Source organism: Erinaceus europaeus (genome assembly GCF_950295315.1).
Source record: "Erinaceus europaeus chromosome 6 unlocalized genomic scaffold, mEriEur2.1 SUPER_6_unloc_3, whole genome shotgun sequence".
NCBI classification, from domain to species: Eukaryota; Metazoa; Chordata; class Mammalia; order Eulipotyphla; family Erinaceidae; genus Erinaceus; species Erinaceus europaeus.
In genome coordinates, this window is record NW_026647136.1 from 46,716 (window position 1) to 61,521 (window position 14,806).

A 14,806-nucleotide genomic window follows, 5' to 3' on the forward strand; every position below is an offset into this window, starting at 1 on the left:
TCAGTAGAAACACAGAGACACGTATACATGTATAATACCTGCATTTTTTATTTATGTATTCTTTATCTATTGATTGATTGATTGATTGACTGATTGATTGCCTCCAGGGTTATTGTCAGGGCTAGGGGCCTGCACCACGAACCCACTGCTCCTGCAGACCATGTTTTCCCCTTTGGCTGCCCTTGTTGCCTGAACTTTGTTGTGGTTATTATTATCGTTGTTGTTGCTGTTACTGTCCTTGCATAGGACAGAGAGAAAGGGAGAGAGGAGTGGAAACACAGAAGGGTGATAGAAAGGTAGACCCCTGCAGGTCTGCTTCACTAGATAAACAAAAGTGCATGTACATTTATTTACAAAGTGGATACACCGACACATGTATACATGTATATTACCTGTATATTTTCTCTATGAGTTTATATATATATATATATATATATTTATTTATTTATTTATTTATTGCTTCCAGGGTCACTGCCTGTGCTCGATACATATACCTGGAATCCACTGCTCCTGCAGACCATTTATTCTCCTTTTGCTGCCCTTGTAGCTTGATCATTGTTGTGCTTCTTCTTCTTATTGTTGTTGTTGTTGTTACTGTCCATGCATAGGACAGAGAAAAAGGGATAGGGGAGGGGAAAGTCAGAGGGGGAAGTGAAAGATAGAGCCCCTGAAGATCTGCTTCACCCCCTGTAAAGCTACTCCCCTTCAGGTGGGGGTCTGGGGGCCATACTGCAGATCCTTCTGCCTGTCCCCTCGTTTCCTCCACCACCTCTTAACCCTCTGACATTCCGCCCATCCTCCCTGGATTTCCTTTTGACATCAATATCACCTGTCTATTTTTTGAATCCTCAATATCCTGAGGATCAGTCTTGGAAATAGTCTCATGAGAAGCCACAGGGGGATCTCTGGAATCAGTGAGTGCCTGGAACAGCAGCTGGGGCTCTAGAGCCAGGACATGGTCCATCTACCCATCCAGCCTCCACGGAGTCCACCTGCCTGCATCTTGGTCCTGCTCCCTCCCAAAAAGATTTTTGTCCATTGTTTCACTGAGAAACAGGCATCACACAGGAGAGTCAGGCAGTGGGGAAAAAAAAAGCCTTTTTTTTTTTTTTACCCTACTGATGGACCAGCTTCTGGGAAGTACAGGTTTTGAACCTGAAAACGCTGTCTGCCTCTGCCTGTCTCTGAGTCCACTGGAGGAGCCACTGCCCCAGGCAGACCTTGTGCTCAGAGTGGGGTGTTTTCGCCTTCCTAGGCTTGCACAGCGCACTTGGGATTGGGTTGCCTGAGATCCAAATGTTACATTGTAGATTGTTTGCAGTTCCGGCTCCCCAGGACATTGGACAGACCCAACTCCTCTGGGTATACCCAGAAAAAGACTCTTCCCATCCTTAGAGCAAATGGAGTGGAGGGGGAGGGGAGAGATGTGCATGTGTGGGATACTCATGCCCAGGTGTGTGTGAGGGGCCCTGACAGGGGTTAGAAGGGGGTTGAGGGGCAGAAGGAGACTGTTTGGGGGGCAGGCTGCAGGCAGGGGAGCCCCTGAATAGGTGCAGGTCTGTGTGTGCCTGTGGTGGCAGGGCATTAGGGCAGGTCCCCCTGCAGGATGGTGAAGATGGCAGCTGGGCTGGCCCAGGGCCCCCAGGGCTGGAGGGCAGCAGCAGGCTGGCAGGAAAGGAGGCAAACAGTAGATGACAGTTGGGGAGCTGGGGGACAGGGGGCAAGGGGAAAAGGGGGCATCCTTGCGGAGGAGGGGCAGGGGCCTGGACTGGAGAGTGGGTGGAGCTGGAGGCAGGCAGGTCCCAAGAATCAGGAAGTGACAGGGCCAGATACCTGCACCCACCCACTGGATAGCAGCTGCAGCAGCCAGAGCAGCAGCCCTGGCTTGCCTAGGCCAAGGGCCCTGAGTGAGTCCCTCTGAGGATGAGGAAGGGGAGGTGGAGGGGTAGAGGGAGGGGGAGGAGGGCCGCTGTCAGCAGGCAACGGGGTCTACAGGGGCCTCCACTGTGGAGGCCTGTGTCCAGGTGGCTGCCCGCCAGATCCGGGGCAGCTCAGGGCTCCCAGGGCCCTGGGGGTTGTCTGTGGGTTGGGGGCTGTCAGTCAGTCAGTCTGTCTGTGTGTCAGTGCACTTGCTTGGACAGGGGCCTGGCGGCCCTTGGACCCCAGCCCTGGGCTGTCAGATGCCGGCCCCGCCCCCGGACACGCCCCCACCGTGCCCCTTGCCTCAGAGCCCTGCCCACCTGCGCTGGCTTTGGCCTGGGGCTCTGGCTCTGGTGGCTGGCCACCACCCCTCAGATCAAGTTCAGGGTGGGTGTCATGGCTGCTGCCACCACCACTGCCTCCCTAGGGGTCAACTAGGTGGCCGGGGTCCTCGTGGCCTAGCAACCTCTGGAGCCCTCTGTGATGTCCCCCTCCCAGGATTCTGTGCGCATGCGCACTGGCACTGGGCAGCCCAACTGTCCTGCCACTATGTCAAGCGGCAGCAACCAGACCCCTGGGCCCTGGCACAGAGGGACGGAAGAACGGGAGGACAGCGCTGACCGACGACGGACCTCGGGGCTGGCAGCCAAGAGAGCAAAGGAGGAGGTGCGCCCAGGAGCCAGGGAGCCCGGGCTACAGCTACCTACATGCCTGCCTGCCTTGCTGGATGCCGGTATGCTACCTCTGTCCAGGTGGGTTTCTCAGTTCCTCTCCTGTCCTCTCCTGTCCTCTCCTCTCTTCTCCTCTCCTCTCCTGTCCGCTCCGCTCCTCTTTTCTCTCCTCACTTCCGGGTGCCCTGATCACCAGCTCGAGCGCTTTTGACATTTCACCTGTGACAGCTGCCCACACCACCCCACCGCGTCCCTGATGGGACCCAGCTCACAGGCTCCTCTGCTCACCCCACCCACAGCCACACGCCCCACCACATTCCCTGGAGCAGCTCCTCCGCCCTATTCAGCCAAACTGCCCAGTTGGCAACGTATCTGTGCAGGTTTGACTGTCTTTATTATTCAAGATTATATCTCCGTTTGTACTTAGCTTGGTTGATTGTCGATTGATAGTTGGATGGATGGATGGATGGATGGATGGATGGATGGATGGATGGGTGGATGGATGGAAGGATGGATGGATGGAAGGATGGAATGATGCACGATCAATTGGTTTTGTAGAGGCAGAGAGCCATCTAGGGGTACTTGAGACCTCTGGCATAAGAGCCCTAGTCTTCTGTCGAATGTAAAACATTAACACCTCAATAAATAAATGAATAAATGTATTAAATAAACTGGGTTAAAAAAACGCGGTGTCTTTTCCCTTTCTGAATATGGTATGCTGTGAGGATCATAATAAGGAAAGCATTGTTTTTAGCAGCCCCTTGAAATATTAGGATATTTCATTTTGCCTTCTTCTTCTTCTTCTTCTTCTTCTTCTTCTTCTTCTTCATCTTCTTTTTTTTTGCTTTCTATTATCTTGATTTATGTTTTGGAATGGACAGTCAAGAATTGAGAGACAAGGGAGGGATAGAGATTTTGAGAACCAGAGAGATACCTGCAGCACATCTGCACCACTTGTAAAGATTTCCCACTGCAGGTTGGAACCAGGGTCTTGAACCCAGGTCCTCCTACAGTTTAACATGAGTGCTTAACCAGGTGAGGCACCACCTGCTAAGCTTAATGTGACATTTTTTTAGCAATGAAAAGAAATTCTCTTGGCTAGGTAAGAAATAAATAAAATATAAATAAGTAAATAAAAGTGCTTTTACGTTTACACTGTGGAAACACACACTGGGACATATTCTTGTATAATACTTGTATTATTTATTTATTTATTTATTGCCACAAGGGGTTATTGCCATAGCGCAGTGCCAGTACCACTAATCCACTGCTCCTATGTTCCATTTTTTCCCCTTTTGCTGCCCTTGTGGCTTGAATATTGTGGTTATTAATAATATTATTATTGTTTTTGTGATAGTTACTGTCCTTGCGGAGAACAGAGAAAAATGGAAATAGGAGGTTAAAGAGGGATGGGGGAGAGAAAGATAGGCCCCCTGAAGATCTGCTTCACTAAATAAATAAAGCACATTTTCATTTGACTCAGTAGAAACACAGAGACACGTATACATGTAAAATACCTACATTTTTTATTTATGTATTCTTTATCTATTGATTGATTGATTGACTGATTGATTGCCTCCAGGGTTATTGTCAGGGCTAGGGGCCTGCACCACGAACCCACTGCTCCTGCAGACCATGTTTTCCCCTTTGGCTGCCCTTGTTGCCTGAACTTTGTTGTGGTTATTATTATCGTTGTTGTTGCTGTTACTGTCCTTGCATAGGACAGAGAGAAAGGGAGAGAGGAGTGGAAACACAGAAGGGTGATAGAAAGGTAGACCCCTGCAGGTCTGCTTCACTAGATAAACAAAAGTGCATGTACATTTATTTACAAAGTGGATACACCGACACATGTATACATGTATATTACCTGTATATTTTCTCTATGAGTTTATATATATATATATATATATATATATATATATATATATATATATTTATTTATTGCTTCCAGGGTCACTGCCTGTGCTCGATACATATACCTGGAATCCACTGCTCCTGCAGACCATTTATTCTCCTTTTGCTGCCCTTGTAGCTTGATCATTGTTGTGCTTCTTCTTCTTATTGTTGTTGTTGTTGTTACTGTCCATGCATAGGACAGAGAAAAAGGGATAGGGGAGGGGAAAGTCAGAGGGGGAAGTGAAAGATAGAGCCCCTGAAGATCTGCTTCACCCCCTGTAAAGCTACTCCCCTGCAGGTGGGGGTCTGGGGGCCATACTGCAGATCCTTCTGCCTGTCCCCTCGTTTCCTCCACCACCTCTTAACCCTCTGACATTAAGCCCAACCTCCCTGGATTTCCTTTTGACATCAATATCACCTGTCTATTTTTTGAATCCTCAATATCCTGAGGATCAGTCTTGGAAATAGTCTCATGAGAAGCCACAGGGGGATCTCTGGAATCAGTGAGTGCCTGGAACAGCAGCTGGGGCTCTAGAGCCAGGACATGGTCCATCTACCCATCCAGCCTCCACGGAGTCCACCTGCCTGCATCTTGGTCCTGCTCCCTCCCAAAAAGATTTTTGTCCCTTGTTTCACTGAGAAACAGGCATCACACAGGAGAGTCAGGCAGTGGGAAAAAAAAAAAAAGCCTTTTTTTTTTTTTTTACCCTACTGATGGACCAGCTTCTGGGAAGTACAGGTTTTGAACCTGAAAACGCTGTCTGCCTCTGCCTGTCTCTGAGTCCACTGGAGGAGCCACTGCCCCAGGCAGACCTTGTGCTCAGAGTGGGGTGTTTTCGCCTTCCTAGGCTTGCACAGCGCACTTGGGATTGGGTTGCCTGAGATCCAAATGTTACATTGTAGATTGTTTGCAGTTCCGGCTCCCCAGGACATTGGACAGACCCAACTCCTCTGGGTATACCCAGAAAAAGACTCTTCCCATCCTTAGAGCAAATGGAGTGGAGGGGGAGGGGAGAGATGTGCATGTGTGGGATACTCATGCCCAGGTGTGTGTGAGGGGCCCTGACAGGGGTTAGAAGGGGGTTGAGGGGCAGAAGGAGACTGTTTGGGGGGCAGGCTGCAGGCAGGGGAGCCCCTGAATAGGTGCAGGTCTGTGTGTGCCTGTGGTGGCAGGGCATTAGGGCAGGTCCCCCTGCAGGATGGTGAAGATGGCAGCTGGGCTGGCCCAGGGCCCCCAGGGCTGGAGGGCAGCAGCAGGCTGGCAGGAAAGGAGGCAAACAGTAGATGACAGTTGGGGAGCTGGGGGACAGGGGGCAAGGGGAAAAGGGGGCATCCTTGCGGAGGAGGGGCAGGGGGCTGGACTGGAGAGTGGGTGGAGCTGGAGGCAGGCAGGTCCCAAGAATCAGGAAGTGACAGGGCCAGATACCTGCACCCACCCACTGGATAGCAGCTGCAGCAGCCAGAGCAGCAGCCCTGGCTTGCCTAGGCCAAGGGCCCTGAGTGAGTCCCTCTGAGGATGAGGAAGGGGAGGGGGAGGGGTAGAGGGAGGGGGAGGAGGGCCGCTGTCAGCAGGCAACGGGGTCTACAGGGGCCTCCACTGTGGAGGCCTGTGTCCAGGTGGCTGCCCGCCAGATCCGGGGCAGCTCAGGGCTCCCAGGGCCCTGGGGGGTGTCTGTGGGTTGGGGGCTGTCAGTCAGTCAGTCTGTCTGTGTGTCAGTGCACTTGCTTGGACAGGGGCCTGGCGGCCCTTGGACCCCAGCCCTGGGCTGTCAGATGCCGGCCCCGCCCCCGGACACGCCCCCACCGTGCCCCTTGCCTCAGAGCCCTGCCCACCTGCGCTGGCTTTGGCCTGGGGCTCTGGCTCTGGTGGCTGGCCACCACCCCTCAGATCAAGTTCAGGGTGGGTGTCATGGCTGCTGCCACCACCACTGCCTCCCTAGGGGTCAACTAGGTGGGCGGGGTCCTCGTGGCCTAGCAACCTCTGGAGCCCTCTGTGATGTCCCCCTCCCAGGATTCTGTGCGCATGCGCACTGGCACTGGGCAGCCCAACTGTCCTGCCACTATGTCAAGCGGCAGCAACCAGACCCCTGGGCCCTGGCACAGAGGGACGGAAGAACGGGAGGACAGCGCTGACCGACGACGGACCTCGGGGCTGGCAGCCAAGAGAGCAAAGGAGGAGGTGCGCCCAGGAGCCAGGGAGCCCGGGCTACAGCTACCTACATGCCTGCCTGCCTTGCTGGATGCCGGTATGCTACCTCTGTCCAGGTGGGTTTCTCAGTTCCTCTCCTGTCCTCTCCTGTCCTCTCCTCTCTTCTCCTCTCCTCTCCTGTCCGCTCCGCTCCTCTTTTCTCTCCTCACTTCCGGGTGCCCTGATCACCAGCTCGAGCGCTTTTGACATTTCACCTGTGACAGCTGCCCACACCACCCCACCGCGTCCCTGATGGGACCCAGCTCACAGGCTCCTCTGCTCACCCCACCCACAGCCACACGCCCCACCACATTCCCTGGAGCAGCTCCTCCGCCCTATTCAGCCAAACTGCCCAGTTGGCAACGTATCTGTGCAGGTTTGACTGTCTTTATTATTCAAGATTATATCTCCGTTTGTACTTAGCTTGGTTGATTGTCGATTGATAGTTGGATGGATGGATGGATGGATGGATGGATGGATGGGTGGATGGATGGAAGGATGGATGGATGGAAGGATGGAATGATGCACGATCAATTGGTTTTGTAGAGGCAGAGAGCCATCTAGGGGTACTTGAGACCTCTGGCATAAGAGCCCTAGTCTTCTGTCGAATGTAAAACATTAACACCTCAATAAATAAATGAATAAATGTATTAAATAAACTGGGTTAAAAAAACGCGGTGTCTTTTCCCTTTCTGAATATGGTATGCTGTGAGGATCATAATAAGGAAAGCATTGTTTTTAGCAGCCCCTTGAAATATTAGGATATTTCATTTTGCCTTCTTCTTCTTCTTCTTCTTCATCTTCTTTTTTTTTGCTTTCTATTATCTTGATTTATTTTTTGGAATGGACAGTCAAGAATTGAGAGACAAGGGAGGGATAGAGATTTTGAGAACCAGAGAGATACCTGCAGCACATCTGCACCACTTGTAAAGATTTCCCACTGCAGGTTGGAACCAGGGTCTTGAACCCAGGTCCTCCTACAGTTTAACATGAGTGCTTAACCAGGTGAGGCACCACCTGCTAAGCTTAATGTGACATTTTTTTAGCAATGAAAATAAATTCTCTTGGCTAGGTAAGAAATAAATAAAATATAAATAAGTAAATAAAAGTGCTTTTACGTTTACACTGTGGAAACACACACTGGGACATATTCTTGTATATGACTTGTATTATTTATTTATTTATTTATTGCCACAAGGGGTTATTGCCATAGCGCAGTGCCAGTACCACTAATCCACTGCTCCTATGTTCCATTTTTTCCCCTTTTGCTGCCCTTGTGGCTTGAATATTGTGGTTATTAATAATATTATTATTGTTGTTGTGATAGTTACTGTCCTTGCGGAGAACAGAGAAAAATGGAAATAGGAGGTTAAAGAGGGATGGGGGAGAGAAAGATAGGCCCCCTGAAGATCTGCTTCACTAAATAAATAAAGCACATTTTCATTTGACTCAGTAGAAACACAGAGACACGTATACATGTATAATACCTGCATTTTTTATTTATGTATTCTTTATTTATTGATTGATTGATTGACTGATTGATTGCCTCCAGGGTTATTGTCAGGGCTAGGGGCCTGCACCACGAACCCACTGCTCCTGCAGACCATGTTTTCCCCTTTGGCTGCCCTTGTTGCCTGAACTTTGTTGTGGTTATTATTATCGTTGTTGTTGCTGTTACTGTCCTTGCATAGGACAGAGAGAAAGGGAGAGAGGAGTGGAAACACAGAAGGGTGAGAGAAAGGTAGACCCCTGCAGGTCTGCTTCACTAGATAAACAAAAGTGCATGTACATTTATTTACAAAGTGGATACACCGACACATGTATACATGTATATTACCTGTATATTTTCTCTATGAGTTTATATATATATATATATATATATATATATATATATATATATATTTATTTATTGCTTCCAGGGTCACTGCCTGTGCTCGATACATATACCTGGAATCCACTGCTCCTGCAGACCATTTATTCTCCTTTTGCTGCCCTTGTAGCTTGATCATTGTTGTGCTTCTTCTACTTATTGTTGTTGTTGTTACTGTCCATGCATAGGACAGAGAAAAAGGGATAGGGGAGGGGAAAGTCAGAGGGGGAAGTGAAAGATAGAGCCCCTGAAGATCTGCTTCACCCCCTGTAAAGCTACTCCCCTGCAGGTGGGGGTCTGGGGGCCATACTGCAGATCCTTCTACCTGTCCCCTCGTTTCCTCCACCACCTCTTAACCCTCTGACATTCCGCCCAACCTCCCTGGATTTCCTTTTGACATCAATATCACCTGTCTATTTTTTGAATCCTCAATATCCTGAGGATCAGTCTTGGAAATAGTCTCATGAAAAGCCACAGGGGGATCTCTGGAATCAGTGAGTGCCTGGAACAGCAGCTGGGGCTCTAGAGCCAGGACATGGTCCATCTACCCATCCACCCTCCACGGAGTCCACCTGCCTACATCTTGGTCCTGCTCCCTCCCAAAAAGATTTTTGTCCCTTGTTTCACTGAGAAACAGGCATCACACAGGAGAGTCAGGCAGTGGGGAAAAAAAAAAAAGCCTTTTTTTTTTTTTACCCTACTTAGGGACCAGCATCTGGGAAGTACAGGTTTTGAACCTGAAAACGCTGTCTGCCTCTGCCTGTCTCTGAGTCCACTGGAGGAGCCACTGCCCCAGGCAGACCTTGTGCTCAGAGTGGGGTGTTTTCGCCTTCCTAGGCTTGCACAGCGCACTTGGGATTGGGTTGCCTGAGATCCAAATGTTACATTGTAGATTGTTTGCAGTTCCGGCTCCCCAGGACATTGGACAGACCCAACTCCTCTGGGTATACCCAGAAAAAGACTCTTCCCATCCTTAGAGCAAATGGAGTGGAGGGGGAGGGGAGAGATGTGCATGTGTGGGATACTCATGCCCAGGTGTGTGTGAGGGGCCCTGACAGGGGTTAGAAGGGGGTTGAGGGGCAGAAGGAGACTGTTTGGGGGGCAGGCTGCAGGCAGGGGAGCCCCTGAATAGGTGCAGGTCTGTGTGTGCCTGTGGTGGCAGGGCATTAGGGCAGGTCCCCCTGCAGGATGGTGAAGATGGCAGCTGGGCTGGCCCAGGGCCCCCAGGGCTGGAGGGCAGCAGCAGGCTGGCAGGAAAGGAGGCAAACAGTAGATGACAGTTGGGGAGCTGGGGGACAGGGGGCAAGGGGAAAAGGGGGCATCCTTGCGGAGGAGGTGCAGGGGGCTGGACTGGAGAGTGGGTGGAGCTGGAGGCAGGCAGGTCTCAAGAATCAGGAAGTGACAGGGCCAGATACCTGCACCCACCCACTGGATAGCAGCTGCAGCAGCCAGAGCAGCAGCCCTGGCTTGCCTAGGCCAAGGGCCCTGAGTGAGTCCCTCTGAGGATGAGGAAGGGGAGGGGGAGGGGTAGAGGGAGGGGGAGGAGGGCCGCTGTCAGCAGGCAACGGGGTCTACAGGGGCCTCCACTGTGGAGGCCTGTGTCCAGGTGGCTGCCCGCCAGATCCGGGGCAGCTCAGGGCTCCCAGGGCCCTGGGGGGTGTCTGTGGGTTGGGGGCTGTCAGTCAGTCAGTCTGTCTGTGTGTCAGTGCACTTGCTTGGACAGGGGCCTGGCGGCCCTTGGACCCCAGCCCTGGGCTGTCAGATGCCGGCCCCGCCCCCGGACACGCCCCCACCGTGCCCCTTGCCTCAGAGCCCTGCACACCTGCGCTGGCTTTGGCCTGGGGCTCTGGCTCTGGTGGCTGGCCACCACCCCTCAGATCAAGTTCAGGGTTGGTGTCATGGCTGCTGCCACCACCACTGCCTCCCTAGGGGTCAACTAGGTGGCCGGGGTCCTCGTGGCCTAGCAACCTCTGGAGCCCTCTGTGATGTCCCCCTCCCAGGATTCTGTGCGCATGCGCACTGGCACTGGGTAGCCCAACTGTCCTGCCACTATGTCAAGCTGCAGCAACCAGACCCCTGGGCCCAGGCACAGAGGGACGGAAGAACGGGAGGACAGCGCTGACCGACGACGGACCTCGGGGCTGGCAGCCAAGAGAGCAAAGGAGGAGGTGCGCCCAGGAGCCAGGGAGCCCGGGCTACAGCTACCTACATGCCTGCCTGCCTTGCTGGATGCCGGTATGCTACCTCTGTCCAGGTGGGTTTCTCAGTTCCTCTCCTGTCCTCTCCTGTCCTCTCCTCTCTTCTCCTCTCCTCTCCTGTCCGCTCCGCTCCTCTTTTCTCTCCTCACTTCCGGGTGCCCTGATCACCAGCTCGAGCGCTTTTGACATTTCACCTGTGACAGCTGCCCACACCACCCCACCGCGTCCCTGATGGGACCCAGCTCACAGGCTCCTCTGCTCACCCCACCCACAGCCACACGCCCCACCACATTCCCTGGAGCAGCTCCTCCGCCCTATTCAGCCAAACTGCCCAGTTGGCAACGTATCTGTGCAGGTTTGACTGTCTTTATTATTCAAGATTATATCTCCGTTTGTACTTAGCTTGGTTGATTGTCGATTGATAGTTGGATGGATGGATGGAGGGATGGATGGATGGATGGATGGATGGTTGGATGGATGGAAGGATGGATGGATGGAAGGATGGAATGATGCACGATCAATTGGTTTTGTAGAGGCAGAGAGCCATCTAGCGGTACTTGAGACCTCTGGCATAAGAGCCCTAGTCTTCTGTCGAATGTAAAACATTAACACCTCAATAAATAAATGAATAAATGTATTAAATAAACTGGGTTAAAAAAACGCGGTGTCTTTTCCCTTTCTGAATATGGTATGCTGTGAGGATCATAATAAGGAAAGCATTGTTTTTAGCAGCCCCTTGAAATATTAGGATATTTCATTTTGCCTTCTTCTTCTTCTTCTTCTTCTTCTTCATCTTCTTTTTTTTTGCTTTCTATTATCTTGATTTATTTTTTGGAATGGACAGTCAAGAATTGAGAGACAAGGGAGGGATAGAGATTTTGAGAACCAGAGATATACCTGCAGCACATCTGCACCACTTGTAAAGATTTCCCACTGCAGGTTGGAACCAGGGTCTTGAACCCAGGTCCTCCTACAGTTTAACATGAGTGCTTAACCAGGTGAGGCACCACCTGCTAAGCTTAATGTGACATTTTTTTAGCAATGAAAAGAAATTCTCTTGGCTAGGTAAGAAATAAATAAAATATAAATAAGTAAATAAAAGTGCTTTTACGTTTACACAGTGGAAACACACACTGGGACATATTCTTATATGACTTGTATTATTTATTTATTTATTTATTGCCACAAGGGGTTATTGCCATAGCGCAGTGCCAGTACCACTAATCCACTGCTCCTATGTTCCATTTTTTCCCCTTTTGCTGCCCTTGTGGCTTGAATATTGTGGTTATTAATAATATTATTATTGTTGTTGTGATAGTTACTGTCCTTGCGGAGAACAGAGAAAAATGGAAATAGGAGGTTAAAGAGGAATGGGGGAGAGAAAGATAGGCCCCCTGAAGATCTGCTTCACTAAATAAATAAAGCACATTTTCATTTGACTCAGTAGAAACACAGAGACACGTATACATGTATAATACCTGCATTTTTTATTTATGTATTCTTTATCTATTGATTGATTGATTGACTGATTGATTGCCTCCAGGGTTATTGTCAGGGCTAGGGGCCTGCACCACGAACCCACTGCTCCTGCAGACCATGTTTTCCCCTTTGGCTGCCCTTGTTGCCTGAACTTTGTTGTGGTTATTATTATCGTTGTTGTTGCTGTTACTGTCCTTGCATAGGACAGAGAGAAAGGGAGAGAGGAGTGGAAACACAGAAGGGTGATAGAAAGGTAGACCCCTGCAGGTCTGCTTCACTAGATAAACAAAAGTGCATGTACATTTATTTACAAAGTGGATACACCGACACATGTATACATGTATATTACCTGTATATTTTCTCTATGAGTTTATATATATATATATATATATATATATATATATATATATATATATATATATATTTATTGCTTCCAGGGTCACTGCCTGTGCTCGATACATATACCTGGAATCCACTGCTCCTGCAGACCATTTATTCTCCTTTTGCTGCCCTTGTAGCTTGATCATTGTTGTGCTTCTTCTTCTTATTGTTGTTGTTGTTGTTACTGTCCATGCATAGGACAGAGAAAAAGGGATAGGGGAGGGGAAAGTCAGAGGGGGAAGTGAAAGATAGAGCCCCTGAAGATCTGCTTCACCCCCTGTAAAGCTACTCCCCTTCAGGTGGGGGTCTGGGGGCCATACTGCAGATCCTTCTGCCTGTCCCCTCGTTTCCTCCACCACCTCTTAACCCTCTGACATTCCGCCCATCCTCCCTGGATTTCCTTTTGACATCAATATCACCTGTCTATTTTTTGAATCCTCAATATCCTGAGGATCAGTCTTGGAAATAGTCTCATGAGAAGCCACAGGGGGATCTCTGGAATCAGTGAGTGCCTGGAACAGCAGCTGGGGCTCTAGAGCCAGGACATGGTCCATCTACCCATCCAGCCTCCACGGAGTCCACCTGCCTGCATCTTGGTCCTGCTCCCTCCCAAAAAGATTTTTGTCCCTTGTTTCACTGAGAAACAGGCATCACACAGGAGAGTCAGGCAGTGGGAAAAAAAAAAAGCCTTTTTTTTTTTTTTACCCTACTGATGGACCAGCTTCTGGGAAGTACAGGTTTTGAACCTGAAAACGCTGTCTGCCTCTGCCTGTCTCTGAGTCCACTGGAGGAGCCACTGCCCCAGGCAGACCTTGTGCTCAGAGTGGGGTGTTTTCGCCTTCCTAGGCTTGCACAGCGCACTTGGGATTGGGTTGCCTGAGATCCAAATGTTACATTGTAGATTGTTTGCAGTTCCGGCTCCCCAGGACATTGGACAGACCCAACTCCTCTGGGTATACCCAGAAAAAGACTCTTCCCATCCTTAGAGCAAATGGAGTGGAGGGGGAGGGGAGAGATGTGCATGTGTGGGATACTCATGCCCAGGTGTGTGTGAGGGGCCCTGACAGGGGTTAGAAGGGGGTTGAGGGGCAGAAGGAGACTGTTTGGGGGGCAGGCTGCAGGCAGGGGAGCCCCTGAATAGGTGCAGGTCTGTGTGTGCCTGTGGTGGCAGGGCATTAGGGCAGGTCCCCCTGCAGGATGGTGAAGATGGCAGCTGGGCTGGCCCAGGGCCCCCAGGGCTGGAGGGCAGCAGCAGGCTGGCAGGAAAGGAGGCAAACAGTAGATGACAGTTGGGGAGCTGGGGGACAGGGGGCAAGGGGAAAAGGGGGCATCCTTGCGGAGGAGGGGCAGGGGGCTGGACTGGAGAGTGTGTGGAGCTGGAGGCAGGCAGGTCCCAAGAATCAGGAAGTGACAGGGCCAGATACCTGCACCCACCCACTGGATAGCAGCTGCAGCAGCCAGAGCAGCAGCCCTGGCTTGCCTAGGCCAAGGGCCCTGAGTGAGTCCCTCTGAGGATGAGGAAGGGGAGGGGGAGGGGTAGAGGGAGGGGGAGGAGGGCCGCTGTCAGCAGGCAACGGGGTCTACAGGGGCCTCCACTGTGGAGGCCTGTGTCCAGGTGGCTGCCCGCCAGATCCGGGGCAGCTCAGGGCTCCCAGGGCCCTGGGGGGTGTCTGTGGGTTGGGGGCTGTCAGTCAGTCAGTCTGTCTGTGTGTCAGTGCACTTGCTTGGACAGGGGCCTGGCGGCCCTTGGACCCCAGCCCTGGGCTGTCAGATGCCGGCCCCGCCCCCGGACACGCCCCCACCGTGCCCCTTGCCTCAGAGCCCTGCCCACCTGCGCTGGCTTTGGCCTGGGGCTCTGGCTCTGGTGGCTGGCCACCACCCCTCAGATCAAGTTCAGGGTGGGTGTCATGGCTGCTGCCACCACCACTGCCTCCCTAGGGGTCAACTAGGTGGGCGGGGTCCTCGTGGCCTAGCAACCTCTGGAGCCCTCTGTGATGTCCCCCTCCCAGGATTCTGTGCGCATGCGCACTGGCACTGGGCAGCCCAACTGTCCTGCCACTATGTCAAGCGGCAGCAACCAGACCCCTGGGCCCTGGCACAGAGGGACGGAAGAACGGGAGGACAGCGCTGACCGACGACGGACCTCGGGGCTGGCAGCCAAGAGAGCAAAGGAGGAGGTGCGCCCAGGAGCCAGGGAGCCCGG